Source organism: Rana temporaria, chromosome 4 (assembly GCF_905171775.1).
Source record: "Rana temporaria chromosome 4, aRanTem1.1, whole genome shotgun sequence".
In the NCBI taxonomy this organism is placed as follows: Eukaryota; Metazoa; Chordata; class Amphibia; order Anura; family Ranidae; genus Rana; species Rana temporaria.
Genome location: NC_053492.1, coordinates 9,043,927 through 9,065,135, shown reverse-complemented (window position 1 = coordinate 9,065,135; position 21,209 = coordinate 9,043,927). Strand labels below are relative to the sequence as shown.

At 46.1% G+C, this 21,209-nt stretch overlaps 2 long non-coding RNA genes across 2 annotated transcripts; both read left to right on the top strand.

Annotated features, from left to right (window-relative positions):
* The first annotated feature begins 11,969 nt into the window (after positions 1 to 11,969).
* On the top strand, positions 11,970 to 16,814 carry LOC120935865. Its single transcript, XR_005748548.1, has 3 exons — positions 11,970 to 12,031; positions 16,278 to 16,378; positions 16,798 to 16,814. It is a non-coding gene; the product is annotated as an uncharacterized LOC120935865 (long non-coding RNA).
* Positions 16,815 to 17,313: 499 nt separating this feature from the next.
* On the top strand, positions 17,314 to 17,541 carry LOC120935864. The gene is made up of 2 exons (XR_005748547.1): positions 17,314 to 17,356; positions 17,446 to 17,541. It is a non-coding gene; the product is annotated as an uncharacterized LOC120935864 (long non-coding RNA).
* The last annotated feature ends 3,668 nt before the right edge of the window (positions 17,542 to 21,209 follow it).

Sequence of the window (21,209 nt, the reverse complement as noted above, 5' to 3'; positions counted from 1 at the left end):
GGAGGCGTGGACCAGGGAGGAAAGTGCGGGAAGCAAAGACCAGAGGAGGCAGGTTTTTCCCACCCACCCTCCCTATGTTTGTGGTGTTTGGTGTCGTTTGTGTGTTTTCTCTATTTCAGGTCGGGAGGATATGTTCGTCATGACAGCGGTGGCCGAGTGGTCGGCGGTGTTCGGTGGTCTTTGATGGTGGCAGTACAGACGGGATGAAAATGGTGGTGGGCTCATCGGTGGGATGGGACCCTTATGGGGGATTATTCCAGTGGAACGGTGTCTGCTGGAATACGGGTATAGTTGCACTGCGGTGGGAAAAGGTTCGTCTCCGAGCTGGGTCGGCTGGGGGCCGGTTATGGTTATGGTTTCCGCAGTGTAAGGTTAAATAAAGGAGGTTTAAGCCGGGTACCGTCAAAGACCAATAGGCTGGGTTACTATTATTAAAAGTGGTTATTAAAGTGTTAAAAAGTTTTGTTGATTTAAGTATTTTATTTAATATTTATTTAATATTATTTTGTGGTAAAATAAAAAGTTTTGGCTGTCGTGGCCAAATTTAACTCCAACTACTTGTGTCTCTCGTTTCTATAATAATAAGGGGTTAAGTTAATGGTGATAATGGGGTTGGGTTTTTGAGGGGTAATTGGGCTATCCGAATTACACTGGTCAAGGGTTTTCTCTGGAAGATAACCAGTGTCTACAGGGGAGGACACAGCTTTGAAGAGTGGCTGGACCAGGCCACACAAGCCTTGGATGAATGGGACATTCCTGAGATCCACAAGAAACAGAGAATCACAGAGAGCTTGAAAGGGCCCGCTTCAGAAGCCATCCACAATTTGAAGCTCAGCAAGTGAGATTGTGTTGCTCAGGACTATCTGAACATTCTGCAAGATGTGTTTGGGCACACAGAGAAAGTTTCTGATCTTATTTACCAGTTGGAGCACACTTACCAAAATGTGGGAGAGAAGCTGTCGGGGTACATGAGACGTTTGGATAAAATTATACACCAAATCTTGCTGAAGAAGGATCTAGAACCTCGGAAGGTGGATGAAATCCGAGCACAGCAAGTCTCGAGGGGTACCCAGCCCTTGGACCTCTTCACCCTCCTGTTAAAAACCCGGCAAGATGGTGGCATCTTGAAGTATCCAGACCTGATTCGGATGTGCCTGCGTGGGTTTTCTCCGGGTACTCCGGTTTCCTCCCAAGCTCCAAAGACATGCTGGTAGGTTAATTGACTTCTGCCTAAATTGGCCCTAGTATATGAATGTGAGTTAGGGACCTTAGATTGTAAGCTCCTTGAGGGTAGGGACTGATGTGAATGTACATTGTGTATGTAAAGCGCTGCGTAAATTGACAGCGCTATATAAGTACCTAAATAATAATAATAATTGTGCGGGAAGAGGAGGCAATGCTGGAAAACAAAAAGGAAAGCCAGAAGCCAAAATCTCTTGTCGGGGACAGGATGGTCAGTGCAGCCGATGGCGACCCTCAGGTCAAGCTTCTTAGGACTCGAGTGTCACAACTGATAGAGGTGATGGCCATGTTGACTGCCTAGCCAATTGTTCTACCCAGCGATGAAGTATCAGAGGGGCCCAAGAAGTTTTTAAGCTCTACGTTTGCTCAGGTGCAGAAGCCAGCAAACCAAGGGATTTGTTTCAACTGTGGAGGAGTCGGACATTATCGACAAGTATGCCCAAGCCCAGTATGCCCAAGACCGAAAGCTGGCAGGAAATTGGAGAGGGCCCAGGTGAATGAGTCAACCGGGTGCCCACCTCCAAAACACACAACGAAGCTGGGAGACCGCAGCGGGAGTCCAAACCTCTGCAGAGGGCTTATGTTGTTGCATTCGAGCAACCCAGCGTCCCACTCCCTTTGACCCATGCTACTCAGCGTCAGAGAGTCAATGCACACCAGACTCACAAAGCTCAACAGAGACTCAAGCCAGATCAGAACTTCCGCAAGAAAGGAGTGCGGATACAAGCTACCGAACAGGGCAAGCCTGCCACTTCCCACAAATTCCCAGCCAAGCTAGTTGGGCCCTCTCCGGTTGTCTCCATCCAAGTGGATGGAATCTATACCAAGGCCCTCCTGGATACTGTAGCTCAAGTGACTCTGCTCTACGAGGATTTATACGGCAAGCACCTCAAACACCTGCCATTACAGAAGTTAGAAGAGCTAGAGATATGGGGTATTGGGACTCAGAACTTCCCCATACAATGTCTATCTACCAGTCAAACTGACCTTTGACCACTCTGTAGCTGGGAAGGCTGAGACCTTTGACACTTTGGCGGTGGTCTGTCCTCACCCACCAGGGGTTGGTAAAAGTTCCCTCATCATTGGTACTAATACTGACCTTGTCAGAAGACTGTTAACACCTCTTGTCGAAGAGCAGGACACTTCAACCACAAGTGTGCACCCTATGTTGAGACAAGCCTATCAGAGCCTGGTGCAAGAACAGAAGGCCCCAGCTGAAGGAGTGGGAAAGATCTGGCGCTTGGACCGGAGTGAGAAAGTGTTGCAGCCAGGGGAGGTATTCTGCTTGAGAGCATCAGTCAAGCTTAGTTGGAAGCAACCAGGCCCTTTCATCATCCTTGAAGCTGACAGACTGAAAGAAGACATGGGGTGGAGATAATTCCTGAAGTCGTTCCAACTAAGCCGTTGCAGAGAAGTCACCTGAAGATCTCAGTTAGTGTTCGCAACATAACAACCTCACCTGTGAAGATGTCGGCTTGGATGTTGTTGGGCCAAGTGAACCCGGCCACCCCAGTCTCACTGTCTGATTTGGTGGGCAGAGAAAAGGATGCGATATCTGTAGAGGAGTTCTATCCGAAGAACACTCTCCTCTCTTGGGAATGGAAAGAAAGAGCCAAGATTCAGCTCTCAAGATGGCAGGCCGCATTCTCAAAGAGTGAATTCGATGTGGGGTGTGCAAAGAGCGCTCAACACCGGATCCGTCTGCAAGAAGACAAGCCGTTCAGAGAGAGAGTCCAACGGATTCCTTTAGGGGACTTGGAAGACCTGCGTGAACAATTGGCAGAATTGAAGAAAGCCGGTATCATCCGAGAGTCCCGGAGCCCATACGCTTCTCCGATAGTGATGGTATGGAAGAAGAATGGATCACTGAGGCTTTGTATCGACTATAGAACACTGAACAGAAGAACCATACACCACACCATGGATAGAAGATGCTCTGCAGAGCCTGTCAGGAGCTAAGTGGTTCAGCGTACTGGACCTGAAGAGCGGGTACTATCAAATTCCCATGCATACTGAGGGAGAAAACTGCCTTTATCACCCCGGTGGGGTTCTTTGAGTTTGACCACATGTCTCAGGGTGTGTCCGATGCCCCAGCAGATTTCCAAAGGCTCATGGAGAAGACAGTGGGTGACATGAACCTTATAGAGGTGTTGGTGTACTTAGATGACATCATCATCTTCAGGAAGACCCTGGAAGAGCACGACGAGTGTCTGGAGAAGGTCCTGAAAATACTCTATGATGAGGGGTTGAAGCTGTCTCTGGAGAAGTGCCAGTTTTATCAACCCTCGGTCAACTATCTTGGTCACATTGTGTCTGCTGACGGAGTGGCCACAGACCCCCAGAAGCTGGAAGCCGTCACTTCCTGGCCGAAGCCCACTAATGTGACTGAACTTGGGTCATTCCTGGGGTTCTGCTCCTACTACAGAAGATTCGTTGAGGGATTCGCTAAGATAGCTCGCCCACTCAATGAGCAACTGAAAAGTGAGGAGGAAGATGATGACCGAAAAGGCCTGTCAGACCAGCTGGAGGGCCCTGAAAACCCAGAGAGTCCATTCAGGAACAGTAGACTGCCCAATGCAAAGAGGTCTTTAGGCAGCTGAAGTGGAGTCTAACAGCTGCCCCAGTTCTGGCCTATGCAGATACAACCAAGCCATATGAACTGCACGTTGATGCCAGTCGAGATGGATTAGGCGGGGTGCTGTATCAAGAACATGACGGCCACCTAAGGCCTGTTGCCTATGTGAGTCGGAGCTTGGCACCCACCGAGAAGAACTACCCCACACATAAACTCGAGTTCCTGGCCTTGAAGTGGGCAGTAGTAGATAAACTGAGGGATTATCTATATGGAGCAGAGTTCATGATTAAGATTGACAATAATCCTCTCACTTACATCCTCACCACGGCCAAGTTGGATGCCACAGGTCACAGATGGTTGGCTGCCCTAACGGGGTTTACTTTCAGCCTGAAGTATCAACCAGGGGTCGGGAACAAGGATGCAGACGCTCTGTCAAGAAGGACCCATTGCTCCAGTGACCCCCCAAAAGAGACCCAGCTGACCTTGAAGGCGTACGAGATTTGTGTCAGGGAGCAGAACACCAAGCTGGAGGAGGATCCAGGGCCAAAGACATTAGAGTTTCAGCTGCTGGTGTCCCCAAATCTTATCACAATGTCACCCAAGTCAGGGGTGAAGGTCTGCAAAGCTTTCTAAGAAGGATTTGAGGAGGGACCAGTTGGAAGATCCCCTCTGTAACTTGGCATTGAAGGCCTTGGAGAACCAATGCCCCGACATGCTCCTCGCTGACTCCCCAAAGGAGGCCCGCCTACTGCACCGAGAGTGGGATCGGTTGCAACTGCATCAAGGGGTGGTCTACCGAAGGGGCCCCTCTGATGATCACGAAGAGAAATGGCAGCTATTTCTACCAGAAAAACACAGGGAGACAATATTGACTTCTCTTCACGACAACCATGGCCACCAAGGGCCCGAGAGGACCCTGTTTCCACCTGTTGATGGACCGATTCTACTGGCCCTGCATGCGGGCTGAAGTTGAGGGCTACTGCCACTCCTGTATCAGATGCATCCAAAGAAAAACTTTGCCTCACCGAGCCGCCCCAATGGCCCTTCTTCAGAGTCAGTGACCCATGGAGCTGGTGTGCATTGACTTTCTGTGCTTGGAGCCGGATATGAGTGGACAGGGAAATATCCTGGTAGTGACTGACCACTTCACTAGGTATGCCCAGGCCTTACCCACAAAGGATCAACAAGCATCCACCTTGGCCAAGGTCTTGGTGGAGAAGTTCTTTGTACACTATGGCCTGCCCCAACGCATCCATTCTGATCAAGGGAGAGATTTTGACGAAAGCAGCCTCATCAACAATCATTATTGTTTTATTTTTATTATTGTTTTTATTTCTTGTGGTTGAACTTGATGGACTTGTGTCTTTTTTCAACCTGACTAACTATGACACAAAGATCAAGAGATTTTTAGACTTGTTAGGCATTAAGAAGTCCAGAACCATCCCATACCATCCTCAAGGAGATCCTCAGCCAGAAAGGTTCAACCGAACCCTCCTGGATATGCTTGGGACTTTTAGTTCGGAAAAGAAGCAGCACTGGAGCAAGCATGTAGCCGCCATTGTGCACGCTTATAACACCGCAAATGATGCCACAGGATACTCCCCTTGCCATCTAATGTTTGTACGGGAGGCCCGGTTGCCAGTAGACTTGGCTTTCGGCACATCCTTAGATGATACTTCAGCAACATCCCACTGAGGGTAGGTAGACCGCCTGCAGTAAAGTCTGAAGACCGCCTATGACAACGCCCAAGCTACCTCAGATGCCCGAGGGCTAAGAAATAAAAGGAACTTTGATCTCAGAGTCCGAGTGCAGGATTTGCAACCAGGTGACAGGGTGCTGCTAAGGAATCTGGGTGTCCCCGGAAAGCATAAGTCGGCTGACCGTTGGAAGTCACAGCCTTATGTCATTTGCAAGCAACTGCCAGGACTCCCAGTGTACCAAATCTGACCAGAGGGGAGCACAGGCCCGCTGAAGACTTGGCATTGCAACCATCTGCTACTCCTATCAGAAGCAGTTTGTTTGTCACCACTGTCGGATCCACAGTCCACACCAACGACCTCTCAGAGATCCCGACCAGTCACTAGATCTTAGTCTGTACTCCTCGCTGTAGAAGATGAGGACAGTGAAGATGAAGAGATGGGGATTGACTGGCTGTGGCTACCTGAAATGCCAGTGTTTGCCACCCCCCTTCCTCTCCGCCTAAAGTGACAGATGCTGCACTCTCAGACCAGAGGCTCCTGCATTTGTGCCCCAAAGTCCACCTTTTGAAGAGTTGGAAGACACTCAATCTTCCCTGCCAACAGCAGACCCCGAAGATGTCCAATCATTTACAGGAAGGCGAATTTAGGCTGATATGCAGGAAGAAGAAGCTGTGGACGAAGCCAAGTCCAGTGTGCCTGTAACACCAGAGCCAACAAAAACAGAGAGAGCAAAGGGCTATTCACCCACCCAAGAGACTGACTTATGACATGTTGGGTGAAAGCTCTGAGGAAGCCGTGTTGAGACGCCTGATCCAATTCCACCACACATTTGGTGGAGGACAGCCCCAACTCTCCCCCTGGCACATCTTGTTGGGCCATTCCAGTTAAGGTAGCCTGTAGGCAGGATAACCTTCCTTCCCATGCCCATTGGTGGGAGGTTCCTCTGCCAGGGTTTTATGCAAGTGCAAACTGTCTGATTTGTTGTGCACACTAACTTGTTTTCTCCACGTGTATATAAAAAGCATGTAACAGGTTTCTGACTTTTTATTTCCTTTTTCTGGACCAAAGGATCTTTGGTGGGGGAATGTGTAGCAGGTACTTCTCCAGACTGATCTAATCTACTCGGGGACAGCTTGTCATGAATATGCATCAAGTCTGTCTGCCTACCTGATCTCCATGTGTTCATTAGAGGCAGATCCTGTTCTGGTTTCCCTTCTTATCACTTCCTCTTCCTGTATGGCTCCACCCTAGTCCATCCCAGGAAGCCTATATTAACCTTTGCTCTACAGGTCTGCAGTGCTGTTCAACAGTGTTCCTATGCTCAGTTCCTGTCTGCAGTGTATTGCTAGTTCCTGGTTGCAGAGTGCTACGATCATCTTCCGTGTACCGTTTTGGCTTGTCCCCGACTTCCCTGTCTGCCTGTGCCCCTGACTATTTGCATGTTCCACGGTTATCCTTGTCTGCCTGTTGCCCTGACCTCGGCCTGTCCATCACCACTGTTTGTCCTGCTGGCTGCTTCCCCCTTCTCCCTGCGGAGTGTGACTTGAGGAATCCCGGGAACGCGACCTGGACCCAGTTGCGGCCAAGACCATCCCTACCACCAAGGGCTCTGGTGAATACAAAACTGGGTCTTAGACTCCGCGCCCTGGGTGATCTTGGGTTACGCTTCCTCCCTGCCAGCAGTAGTCGGCTATAGGGTTCACTTCCCTGTGGTGCATCCCTGACCCCTACAGGGTGCATTTGTCACCTGGCCACAGGTGACCTGACACAGCTGTCTGCTGCAGCAGCGTGGGCTTTTTCACCACCCTTTCTCTCTTCACACAGAACTCTCAGAACTGCTTGTTTGTAAACTCCCTATTGGAGGTTGTCTTTAAATTCTCTATTGGAAGAGCCTGAGACAATCATTAGCTCCAAGGGACTATGGGGGAGGAGATACAAAGCTAGAGGAACTAAGCCAGAGCCTCTTTTTGCCTGCACCCCATCAGGAGAGCATCTCCTGCACTCTATGTGTGTGTGTGGAATCGCGACCCACCAAGGGACACATGGCCTGCAACTCCAGTCCAGAGGAATAGATTGTTCATGCAGCTCCAGCCCAGAGGAACAGACTGTCCATGCTAAAGAAGGACACCCTGCAACAGCTCAAGGACTGAATGCCACTGCGACACACCTGCATCTAAGATCGATTGATCGCTCAGGGGAGGACCGCTGACTGTGTAAATTATTTGGTGAGGGGGCTTTGCCCAGGATCTATGTGTGTGTGGAATCGTGGCCCATCAAGGGGCACATGGCCTGCAACTCCAGCTCAGAGGAACAGATTAATCATGCAGCTCCAGCCCAGAGGAACAGACTGTGCATGCTAAAGAAGGACACCCTGCAACAGCTCAAGGACTGAATGCCACTGCGACACACCTGCATCTAAGATCGATCAATCGCTCAGGGGAGGACCACTGACTGTGTAAATGATTTGGTGAGGGGGCTTTGCCCAGGAACCTTTAATGCTTTTCATAGAATACCACATCCAAATATTGTACACAGAGCTCTTACATTGCCGGTGAAGATAATAAAACGCAAAGCTTTGCCTCCAGGACATTACCATGGTTGCTCTTAAAGTGGACACACCACTGGTATTGAGATCATTTCACTGGGTGTGTACTAGAGGCATCGTAGGCCGCCCTGGGGTTCCCCTTTAGCCACAGCATCCCACACACACCAAAAGTTATTGGGGAGTCTATTTAATCTGTACATATTGTTACCTATTGCTTTCGTTGTTTGCATAGTGTTCCTGACGTTTTCTTTAAACTGTTTCAACCAAGTCCTGGGTACTTACACAGGTCCTGGCTGACTAATGTTAACCTGAATTTTACTTTTCTTCAAGTAAACCACAAGAAGAACTGTGTTGTGTATTCCTGCTGAGTTATTCCATTAATCACATTGCTAGGTGTGCCAGAGGGGCTGGGACAGTTCATTGGGGTTGAAAGGCAGAGTAACGCACTGAACAAACAAAAGCAGCTCCCTCGGGGGTTTGCTACACTTATATTGGTGACCAATGGAAGAAGGATCCCCTCATATCAATGGTCAGTGTAGTGGTCCCTTACATTGATGATCAAAGGGAGAAGGGTCCCCTTATATTAGTGGTCAATGTAAGGATCTCTTATACTGGTGACTAGTGGTAGAAGAACCTCCTTGTATCAGTGGTCAGTGTAGTGGTCCCTTACATTGGTGACTAGGGTGACCACTAGTGTTGAGCGGAATACGCCATATTCTATTTCGCGATATATCACGAATATATAGCCGAATATTCGTGAAATATTCGCTAAAATCGAATATTCGTGATATTTTATCAAAAAAAAATGTTTGCGAAATTTCGCGAATGCGAAATTGATTGCGAAATTTTGAAAAATTAAATTTCACCTGCCCTTTGGAAAAAGTGTGGTTTTACGTAATGGACCCTGCAACTAACAAGGTATTAATAAAATAAATACATTATTATATAGATTTGAGGGTTTACTTTGACCAATTTGTATATTGATTAGTTTAATAAATATTGAATAACCATAGATTTGGAAAATACAAGTAAACCGTTTACGTTGACATCTCTTAAATGTCTTTATGTTAAACAGTTATTATTCTCATTAAAGAGGTGAAATGCAAATGATGATGACACGGGACAAAAGATGGAAAATTCTTTGAAGATGTGATACACTGGAAAAACGCACAGAAACACTCCACTCTCTCCTATGACAACTGTGGTAGGAGAACTCTGATTGGCTCTGATGCAAAAGAAGGGCGGAGAAAGTATTCGCGAATATTCGGAAATCGAATATTCGCGATTGCGAATATTCGGCAACATAAAAGGATCGCCTCAGCTTAGCTACTCGGCCCAGGGTCTCTGATCATACCAGCAATGCTTTTAGACGTCGATGGAGATCACTAGGATGTGATCTGTTTTAAAAATAAAATTGAAAAAATATGAATATTCGGAATAGCGAATTTTGGCCACGAAATTCGAGTTATTCGCGAATATTCGAATATGCCATATTCGTAACGAATATTCGCAATGCGAATATTCGTGAGCAACACTAGTGACCACGTGTCCCGGATTGCCCGGGACAGTCCTGCATTTTGCAGGTCTGTCCCGGGCACATTCATTCCAGGACAATACAGTGTCCCGGAATGAAACTGACACAGCCACCCCCCCCCCCCCCCCCCCGGGCCAATCTGATGCCCCCAAAAAAGGCCGCCACATCACTGATTTACTCACTGAAAGTACTTTTCTTGGCCGGGAATGCCTGGATGAGCACAATCCTGCCCCCTGCTTGTGATTGGAGAAATCATAAATCCCGCCTCCTATGTCCAATCACTGTGCTGTCATTCGTTACAGCACAAGCTGATTTTTGGGAAGGGAGGGTAAGTTTGGAAATGTGGTTACCCTATTGGTGACCAATGGAAGAAGGAACCCCTTATATCAGTGGTCAGTGTTATATCAGTGGTTCCTTATGTTGATGATTAAAGGGAGAAGGACCTCCTTATATCAGTGGTCAGTGTAGTGGTCCCTTACATTGGTGACCAATAGAAGAAGGAACCCCTTATATCAGTGGTCAGTGTAGTGGTCCCTTACATTGATGATTTAAGGGAGAAGGACCTCATTATATCAGTGGTCAGTGTAGTGGTCCCTTACATTGGTGACCAATAGAAGAAGGAACCCCTTATATCAGTGGTCAGTGTAGTGGTCCCTTACATTGATGATTTAAGGGAGAAGGACCTCATTATATCAGTGGTCAGTGTAGTGGTCCCTTACATTGGTGACCAATAGAAGAAGGAACACCTTATATCAGTGGTCAGTGTAGTGGTCCCTTACATTGGTGACCAATAGAAGAAGGAACCCCTTATATCAGTGGTCAGTGTAGTGGTCTCTTACATTGATGATTAAAAGGAGAACAACCTCATTATATCAGTGGTCAGTGTAGTGGTCCCTTACACGTACGCACCATTGTACGAAAAATGTCGTCCAAGGAAGAATAATCGGATCGTTAGTACAGGGCTGAACGAGTCGATCATTTTAGTTCATCCGATATTATTTTATCGGACATGCACGAAAATTTTCCTCGTACGATACCAGATCGTACGATTTTCGTTTGGTCAGTACAGTTGTCGTCCGAAAATACTACACAAATACATTACAACACATGACATCACTTCCGATTTTTTTTTTTCTGTCGTACGAGAATTTTCGTGACTTTAGTAACCTATTCAATTTCTACTTGTGACTAGAAAACGAAAAAAGCCGGACGATCTGTCGTCCGATTTTCGGATCGTGTGTACGTCGCATTATATTGGTGACTTATGTAAAAAAACTTATATTAGTGGGAAAAAAAACATTCTTACATTGTCACCAGTGGGAAGACTGCCCCCCCCCTTTATAAATCTTTGATGTCAGTTGTACTGAGAGACAGAAATTGTTCATTGCTCAAGGAACCCCTAGAAACTTTTGGAGGAACCCTGGCTAAGAAAGGCTGGACTAGGCAGTAATATATTTCTATCCCCCTTGGTGGGAGTGGAGATGACCCATCTATAAGGATATACAGCACACACAGCACAAGACCTTCGCCCAGATTCAGAGAGCAATTGCACCTGCGTAACCATAGTTACGCAGCGCAATTGCTGACTTGCTCCGGCGTTACAAATGCTCCTGATTCAGGAACATCGTAACCCCGACTGCAGCCTAAAATCTGCGTGGCATAAGGCTCTTATGCCACGCAGATTTTAGGCTGCATTCTTGCGATGACCGCTAGGGGGCGTTCCCATTGTGCTCAGTGTATAGTATGCAAATTGCATACTAACACCGATTCACAATGTTGCGCGGGCCCTGCGTACGCAAGTTACGGAGTTTACGTACGGCGTCTTTAGGGTAAGGCTGCCCCTTCTAATAGTAGGGGCAGCCAATGCTAAAGTATACCCGCCGTTCCCGCGTCGTGAAATTTGAATTTCACGTCGTTTGCGTAAGTGATTCGTGAATGGCGCTGGACGCCAATGACGTCCTTGCGACGTCATTTGCCGCAATGCACGTCGGGAAAGTTTCCCGACGGAGCATGTCCTCTACGCTCGGCGCGGGAGCGCGCCTAATTTAAATGATTCCCGCCCCCTACGGGATCATTTACGTTAGGCGCCCTTACGCAGGGCAATTTTAAAGAGCGCACACGCAATTTACGGAGCTACTGCTCCGTGAATCGCGCGGAGCGCAGTAAATTTGCACAGGGCAAAAACGCTGCCCTGTTCCTCCGTAAAAAAGGGGCAAATTCTACCTGAATCTGGGCCCTTGTTCACACTACGAGACGTTTCTCTGGGATGCAGTTGCTCTGAGCTCCACAAGGTGGTGATCTCACTTATACTGAGATAGAACATCTCCGTAGAATGTAGACAGGAAGTGATGTCAGGTATAAATATAAAGTTCCGGGTAAAGGATGGGTCGGGAGGCAGTAGAGAGAAGACATTGCTGGAAGTGGCAGCAGAGGAGGTAATAAGATCTTATTTTCTATTTACACCCAGTAACCCCGTCATGTCCGTCCTCTTCCTCCATAGTCTCTGTGACGTCTTTATCTCCAGCAGATGGTGATACACACATATATAGTGTGGAAACCTAGATTAACCCCTTCAGGGGCAGAACATTTCCCCACATACATGGGTGGAGCATTCTGTCACCGTCTTACCTTTAGCAGTCTCTGTAAATGAGGGATGAGATTTAGATTCGGGTTGTATTGAAATTTGCACTTCCACACCCTTTCTCTAACGATACCCAACTCCCTGTGACTTACTTCCTCTTTCTTTCTTCCTCTTACTTCCTCTTTCATGTATTCCGGGCTCCACTGCCTCTGCTGCAGGCCCAGGACTGGCACGGCTGATGGAGTGGAGGATGATCAGTTCTCCAATCTGAATGATCCCAGAAGATACGAACATTTCATCACTTCCAGGCTCAGAGCTGTCATTCCCTGGTCACTGTGGTCAGGGACACAGCTGATTAATCCCGATCTGTACTTCATCAGCTTCTCTGGGGTCCATAGGTAATGTTAGAGGCCTAATAGGCCCCTGATCTTTCCATAAAGAGTACCTGTCATTTCTACTATACAATCACATGGGGGGCTATTGGCAGTGGATCGTCACAAATGCCAGAGGGAGAGCAATAATTCTGGGAATGTTCTTCACGGTTTACGCTAAACTGATGACCTGTAAGGGCTTTTAACCACTTCTGTCCGCCATATAACAAAATGACAGCCATAAAGTGGTTAAAGCGGTGGTTCACCCTCATTACCAACATTTTAGCATTAAATTAGGCATAGTAGCGCGAGCTACAGTATGCCTGTATTGATTTTTTTAGCCCCGTACTCACTGTGCAATCGTATAGATAAGATTCCGACTCCCCGCGGGGAATGGGCGTTCCTGTCCAGAGGGAGGATGATTGACGGCCGCTATGGCACGTCACGCTCCCCGAAGATAGCCGGAGTAGGTCTCGGCTCTTCACGGCGCCTGCGCACAGACTATGCGCAGGTGCCGTAAAGTGCCAAGTCCTATTTCGGCTATTTCCGGAGAAGCGTGACGTGCCATAGCCGGCCGTCAATCATGCTCCCTCTGGATAGGAACGCCCATTCCCCGCGGGGATTTGGAATCTTATCTATACGATTGCACAGTGAGTACGGGGCTAAAAAAATAAATACAGGCTCGCGCTACTATGCCTAATTTAATGCTAGAAAAAAAAAATAGTTTTATTAGGGTAAACCCCCTCTTTAAGTTATCCTGACTGGACATTATATGACGCCCAGCAGGATAAGTCACTTGTCGTGCCCACAGCGTGGCGATCGGTGGTGTGTCAGTATGACACATTGCATCTCCGATCCCGATAAAGAGCCTCTGGCGTAGACTCTTTACCATGTGATCAGCTGTGTCCAATCACAGTGTAAACAGTAAGAGCTATTTATCAGCTTTTCCTTCACTCGCACTGATAGACGCGAGTAGAGGAGAGCCGATCGACTGCTCTGCTGATGGGGGTCTGCGCTGATAATCGGCACATTGATTATCACTGCAGACCCATCGAGGATGCTTACTGGAGACCACCTCTCCTATTCTTCTTCTCTCTTTATTGACTACAGATATTATTGTTGTCTTGGTGCAACCTCCCCCCCTGAAGAAGAGGTTCTACCAATACACAACCTTGAAACACTGGGTTCCTTTCTGTCTTACCCTTTAGAAATAGTTAGTTAATGTATTGTCACTATTCATTTTCAACTGTTATCTGTACGTTGCACTTTTCTCCCATTGGTGCTTACATCTATTTGGATATGTCATGCATTTCAGTAGCATTTGTTCATTGTCCTTTTTCAATAAAAGAACCTTTTGGTATACTACTCTATATGAGGTTATACAGTCACCCAAATTAAAGTCCCTCTAGAGGAGCCACACTTTTTGGAGTGAACCTTTCTACTGGAGACTACCAGGTGAGACCACCAGGGATGCCAATGGGTGTCCATTAGGATGGCACTCAGTGCCCATCAGTGATTGCCTGCCAGTGCCTCCTAATCAGTGCTGCCTATGAGTGCCCATCGGTGACACCTATTAGTGATGCATATAAGTGCCTCATCTTCAGTGCCCATCAGTGCAGCCTCATCAGTGAAGGAGAAAAATGTATTTACAAAGTTTTGTAACTGAAACAGAGAAAAACGAAAAAAAAATTCAACATTTTATGTATTTTTTTTATTTCGAGCACAAAAAATGAAAACCCCAGAGGTGATCAAATACCACCAAAAGAAAGCTCTATTTGTGGGGAAAAAATTATAAAAATGTTGTTTGGGTACAGTGTTGCACAACAACGCAATTGTCATTCGAAATTCAACAGCGCTGAAAGTTGGCCTGGGCAGAAAGGGGGTGAAAGTGCCCGGTATTGGAGTGGTTAAATGTTTTCTATTCACCATGTTGGGTAGTGAAGTTAGTTTAATATGTGTGTGTAAAATTGTATTTTTCTTTAAAGACCAAATCCAGGGAAAGGAAGAATGACCAAGACCTTAATGAGCATTTAGCCCCAGCACAACAGGGACAGCCCTACTTAAAGTGATTGTAAACCCACATTTTTGACTTTTGCCTACAGGTAAGCCTATAATAAGGCTTACCTGTAGGTATAAAGAATATCTCCTAAACCTGTACGGTTTAGGAGATATTCCCCTCGCAATGCGCCACTGATTGCAGCGGCACATGCGCAGGGGGGATCCTCGGCTGAAGGGCCGGCCCATGCCGGAATGAAATCTCCCGTGCGCATGCGCAGGAGTGACGTCATCGCCGCTCCAGCCAATCACAGCGCTGGAGCGGCGATACCCGGAAGACACACTCGGCTCGGCGTGGACCAGGTAAGTTCCCTACACCTCGTTCCGAGGTAAGTATTTCATAATGAGCTAATATGCGGTGCATACTAGCTCATTATGGCTTTTGCCTTGCAGGTGTAAAAAAAATAAAAGTATATGCAGGTTTACAACCGCTTTAAAGACTTAAAGGATTAAATGCCCATTTAGTTGTAAAGAATCAGATAAAGCACTTTTATTTATCAGATCCTCCGCTCTCTCAACAACCAGCACTCTCATCTACTCCCCTATACTCCGACAGAGAACAATCCCATCTCTTGTCTAATGAAGGACTTTGCGCTCTGCATTGGTTTTGATGACATCAGAGAACCTGCGGCTGCCTGAGCTTGAGGGAGAAGAGGAAGTGTGGACCAGTCTTGGAACCCAGAGGACCCTGCAGGAGCGGGAGGATGGGAGAAATAAAAGTGTCTGTTCTGTATTCAATATTCTGGTTATGTTGAGTCATAAGGGGCTTTTGTCATGGAGGTTTAGGTAAAGATATTTATAGGTGTGGTGAATTGAGTCTATACACCTTTTGGGGGAAAATTTATATTTATTAGGGTGTGATGATGGTGTTTTACTGTGTGCCATAATAAATTCTGAGAAGGGTTTTCTCCGGATCCTCCGACTGTGGCATAAATCAAACCTCAGATATGGAAAACCTGATTCACCAGGCTCATGATACGACATCTAGTTACTCAAAATCTTGGGCCTGCTGGATACATTATACCTCGACGGACGAATATAAGCGGATATCATCTTAGTGGATGTCCTAGAGCTGTGGTGAGAATACATACCTCACCCACACCTTCCTAACCATCCCATTCTGGACCCCCTCCCTCTCCCCCCCCCCCTTCTTCTGTTACTTCCGCTCCGCCCTCTCCCGTTTGATTACTTATTAGGTTTCTGCATGTCATTTGTGCCATGGGCATCCTAGAATTAACACTGCACCTACCCTGTGGTACTCCCCCCGTCCCCCCCCCCCATTTGCCTAGGCCTCCTCGCACCCTTCTTTTGATTTAATCTCCCCATATTTTTTCATTAGGCGTCACCTACACTTTATCTTTTATGTCTTTGTTGCTTCGGGTTGATTACATGCCCTTGTGACTGTTTCTTCATGTTCCCCAAGACTCAACTTGGCCTACATGGGCAACCTTCCTACCAGGTTATTTACCATTGTTATACCTTACGATTTCCTTTGTTTGTTGTTACACTGCTTGCTGTTACATAGCAGGTTCGTCCGCAAAAATGCTTATCTTCAAACTAAACCGCCTTTAAGTGTGAAAGGGGCCTTAAATCCTTATGTTTCCATCCTAATATTGTCCAAAAAATACTGTCCAGATGATTCTCCGCTAACCGTCTACTGAACAACCCACATAGATCACATGACCACATCAATAAGAATGGAGAAAGACTGGAGTCACATGACTGAGAAGATACTAAACTTCACCCTGGAGATCATCTACCTGCTGACTGGAGAGGTGAGGAGGATTTTGGGAGGTCACATGACATCACTCTTATCTCTATTAATAAAACACAGACCTGACCGGAGAGGTGAGGAGGATTCTGGGAGGTCACATGACATCACTCTTATCTCTATTAATAATACACAGACCTGACCGGAGAGGTGAGGAGGATTCTGGGAGGTCACATGACATCACTCTTATCTCTATTAATAATACACAGACCTGACCGGAGAGGTGAGGAGGATTCTGGGAGGTCACATGACATCACTCTTATCTCTATTAATAAAACGCAGACCTGACCAGAGAAATGAGGAGGATTCTGGGAGGTCACATGACATCACTCTTATCTCTATTAATAAGACACAGACCTGACCGGAGAGGTGAGGAGGATTCTGAGAATCTAACATGATTTTCCTATTGGTTCCATAATACAGAGATTTCCTCTTGTGAAGTCAGGTGATCATATGACTATCACAGTGTCTCCATGTGACTCCCTAAAACCTGAGAGACACAACATGGAGAAGATTCTAGAAGTCACCAAGAAGATGATGGAGCTGCTGACAGGAGAGGTGAGCGGTGCCGGGAATTCTGGGACATTATCCAGTAACAGACAAGGGATGTGTCTGGATGGTGACTGTATCATTGTGTGTGTCAGGTTCCTATAAGGTGTCAGGATGTAACCGTTTGTTTCTCCATGAAGGGGTGGGAGTATTTAGAAGGACACAAGGATCTCTACAAGGACATCATGATGAAGACTCAGCCACCCTTCACATCACCGGGTAAGAGGAGACTTTATTGTAAAGGAGAGAGCAGTACAGAGGGTCCGCCTAGATCCCCCATCATCTGATAAACACATAGAAACAATGTATTCAGTCAGTGTGTGTGTTTCCTACAGATGGATCCAGTAATGGGAACCCACCAGAGAGATGTCCCCGTCCTCTGTATTCCCGGGATTCCACACAGGAAGGTCACACCATCCCTCACCATCATCAGGTAGATGAGGAACAATCACTGATAGTATCGTAAGGATCTGTACATTATCTGCATTATTGCCATTGATGTAATTTTTATTATATTTTCAGAGTGAATATAGATATTCTAAAGTTGAAGTTAAAAAAGAGATAAAAGAGGAGGATGAAGAAGATTGGGTGTTGAAGAAGTCAGAGATTCTAAAAAAACACAAAGATCTGTACGAGGACACCATGGTGGAGTCATCCAGTAACAGAAATCCACCAGAGAGATGTCTCCATGCTCTGGATTCCACACAGGAAGGTCACACCATCCCTCACCATCATCAGGTAGATGAGGAACAATCGCTGATAGTATCATTGGGATCTATACACTATTTGCATTGTTACAATTGATGTCATTTTTATAATATTTTCAGATTGGAAACCTGAGAGATTTTATAGTTGAGGTTAAAGTGGAAGAAGAAGAAGAGACGTATGTGAGGGATGATCAGCAGTCTATGGAGGAGGATAGAATAATGTGGACATTTGTAGAGGAGGACACTCCTACAGAGATCAGCACAGGTGGGTCATTAACACTAAATACATTCCTCCACCTATACGGCTCACTGATTGGTCCAGAGTAGAGCAAATTCTGTATATAGCCCTACAGAACAGACGGTGCACAGTCCACCTAGGCTTTGCTGGGCGTTAATGTTTTTATTTCTATTTTTCATCTTTAAAGCAGACTCTGCAACAGAAGCACCGTCACTATTAATGTTTTTTGTTTTACGCTTATATTTATCCACAAGCTTGCCCTTAACCTTTTCCAATGTCAGTTCATCATTTGGATGTGCATCAAGTGCTGTGACAAGTTTTTCATACCTTTCTGGTAAGCCACTGAGTAATAGTGCTGCAACAGGAAAACCTTTTATTTCTTCTCCTATTACTCAGGCGTTCAACCATTTCCAAGGTGTGCCTTACGTAATCCTGCATATACTGGCCTTTTATCAGCTTAGTTTGATAAAGCTCTTTAATCAAATACCGTTTATTGCTGAAATTGGCTCTATCGTGCACCTTTTGTAATCCTTCCCATGTTTTCTTAGCAGTTTCACGCTTGCATATAAGTATGATTTGATCATATTCTTTGCCAAGAGAGATTGTGCTCTGTGCTTTTTGGTCTTTTTCTATCCACTCTGAAGGCTGTTCTGGCCTAATTTTTATTTATACATTTCCACAGGGCTCGACAAATTTGCTTAGAATCTAGGAGCCAACTGAAAAAGTTAGGAGCCAGTTTTTTAAATCAGCTGCCCAGCACTGCATATCTGGGCTGTTGGGAAATAAGAACCCACCCCACCCTGTGCCGGCCACCCAATCCCCCCCCCCCCCTTCACTAACCATTCTACATTATTCCTCTTATAGGCAGTACCAGTGGGGAATCTGCTAGAGATTTCACCCAGGGCAAAGAATTTGTGTGCCCCCCCCCCCCCCGTTATGGGACAAGTATAGGCAGGAAAATGAGAAATTCCCCAGGCCATAGCTGTTGAGTCAGCTGTCTGTCCCCTCCCCCATGCTCCTCTGTACTCCTGTCCCCCATGCTCCTCTGGTCCCCCCCATGCTGCTCTGGCCCCCCATATGCTCGGCCATCCAGGCTTCTCTGGTCCCCCATATGCTCATTCCCCCCCCCCCCCCATGCTGCTCTGGTCATCCATATGCTTACCCCCCCCCATGCTGCTCTCGTCCTCCATATGCTCACCCCCCCCCCCCATGCTGCTCTCGTCCTCCATATGCTCACCCCTCCATGCTGCTCTTGTCCTCCATATGAGGGGAAAGGATCCGCGCTTAGGAATGAATAATATTAAGCTGCTGCCTCCCTGACAAGCCTCAAAGAGACCTGGAATTAGTAAAGAAATGGGGTTAAGGGATGTTGGCGCTGCTTATACTTGTTGGTAAATGTCCACGAGATGTCCTATGTATTATACATTTATTTGTAGGGGAGCTTCAAAATACTAGGAGAGACCAATGAGGATGGGTCTCCTAGACCTGTGCGTTATTATAGCCAAACGTCCAGGTGCTACCCCTTATTAATGCTTGTAATCAACACTGGTGACCCAATGATCTGTTGGTTCTCCCAGTGGGAATAATATATTTATATTCAGAGGGTAGGAGAGCAGCCGGTAAAATTAAATTTCTGAGCTAACAACGTCCTGTATATTTGATCTGTTTCGAATGATTAATTCAAATTATGTTGAAAAGGATTGTTTCGGTAATTCCGGTGTGTAGCCTCAAAATACAGTGTGCGATGGGTGCACAAATCCAAATGATGGATACAAGATATAAAAGACCTCCACAATTATTATAGGAAGAAAGAAGATAATAAATGTGTTAAATGGTTAAGTGTCCCCCGGGGCACCGTGCATTGAGTGATATTCCAAATCTAAACCCTTATTTAACTAAGTGGATAGGTTTGATAAAAAAATATATATAACAAAAATATTAGAAATGCATAGTCCAGGACCCTGTGCAGGTCAGAGGGGTACCGTGTGTTTAAAGGCTCCCGTGTGAGTCTGCTCTGTGAAAGAGCGTGTTTAGAAAAGTATGTGTCAGGAAAAAATAAATAATAAGGAAAATGACAGCAATAATTATGACCAACAATCAAAATCGTCGGGTAATGAGCAAAAATATGTGCAAAGCAACAAAGGATTAATATATATATGTGCCGTCCCTAAATAGGGTTTTGAGAAAAAATGTATATATCTTTACAAGATATATAATTAATATTAGTAGTGAAAATCCAAATATAATTGGAGAGAAATAGCATCAATAAATAAATAATAATATAAAAAGTGATATAAACCATCCAGGCTAAACCATATAAAAATAAATGAACTGGGAACCCTCACTGGGTAGTTGCTACAAGTTCTCTTAATTAGCCAAGGTCTCATGAACTAATCAAAAAGTTCAATGTGGAAACAATGTATCAAAATAGTGACTTCATGTGATTTTCTTCCTGATGCTTTTTGGCGTGACTTTTGTGCTCCCCCTGCTGGGTCCCCACTCACCAGATGTTGGCACCCCTAAGGGCAAAAGGCAGTGGTGGTGGTACCTCGTCGTCAGTTGTTGCGCTGGTTGTTAATTATATAGCGTAGGAAAATTCCTTCTCACCTCTCCAGAGGGGGGGGGGGGGAGAAAATCCAATCAGCTTCCAGGTGTCCAGAGGATGGCAATCACAAAAGAAAAAAAGAAGGAATCCACATAGTGTGACACTGTGTTTTGCAAGAAAAAAGACCACCGTCTTTATTTAAAAATATATATCTATATATCTTCTCTGCTGGTTAAAGGTAGTTTTAACAATCCAACCACCAATCCCAAGCATACATGGGTTAGCTAAAAGTATCAGCAGGGCATGGTTTTGAAAAACCGTATCCAAATGAAGATAAATAAAATTAAAATAAAAAAGTAAAAAAAGGACCGTTCAAAGAACAAAGTTACATAAATGAAAAAAATAAAAAAGGTTAAAAAAATGAGCCACAAAGGCACAGTTAGCCCTGTTATCCGTTTATGCTCACGAGCTAGTAAGCGATGCCTGTGTCTCACTGTAACCGCCGTGCATCAGCAAAAGGCGTCCGTGGCTTTCCGTACAGGTGAATCGCGGCTCGGAGGATAACGCTACAGTCAGCTAGGAGGGCGTGCGTGCGTGCGTGCGTGCTTGCGTCTGGGTCACCTGACGCGTTTCGTCGTATGACGTTATCAAAGGTGATTCAAGCAGCAGACGTACGGTGTTGATTTTTATACACGGCATTGGATGTGTCCCACCTACAAAGGGGATGTTTGATTCTGGCTATACAATTACTTACAGCCCATAAGCCTCCCATCCTTTAACCCTTGGTTGGATCCAA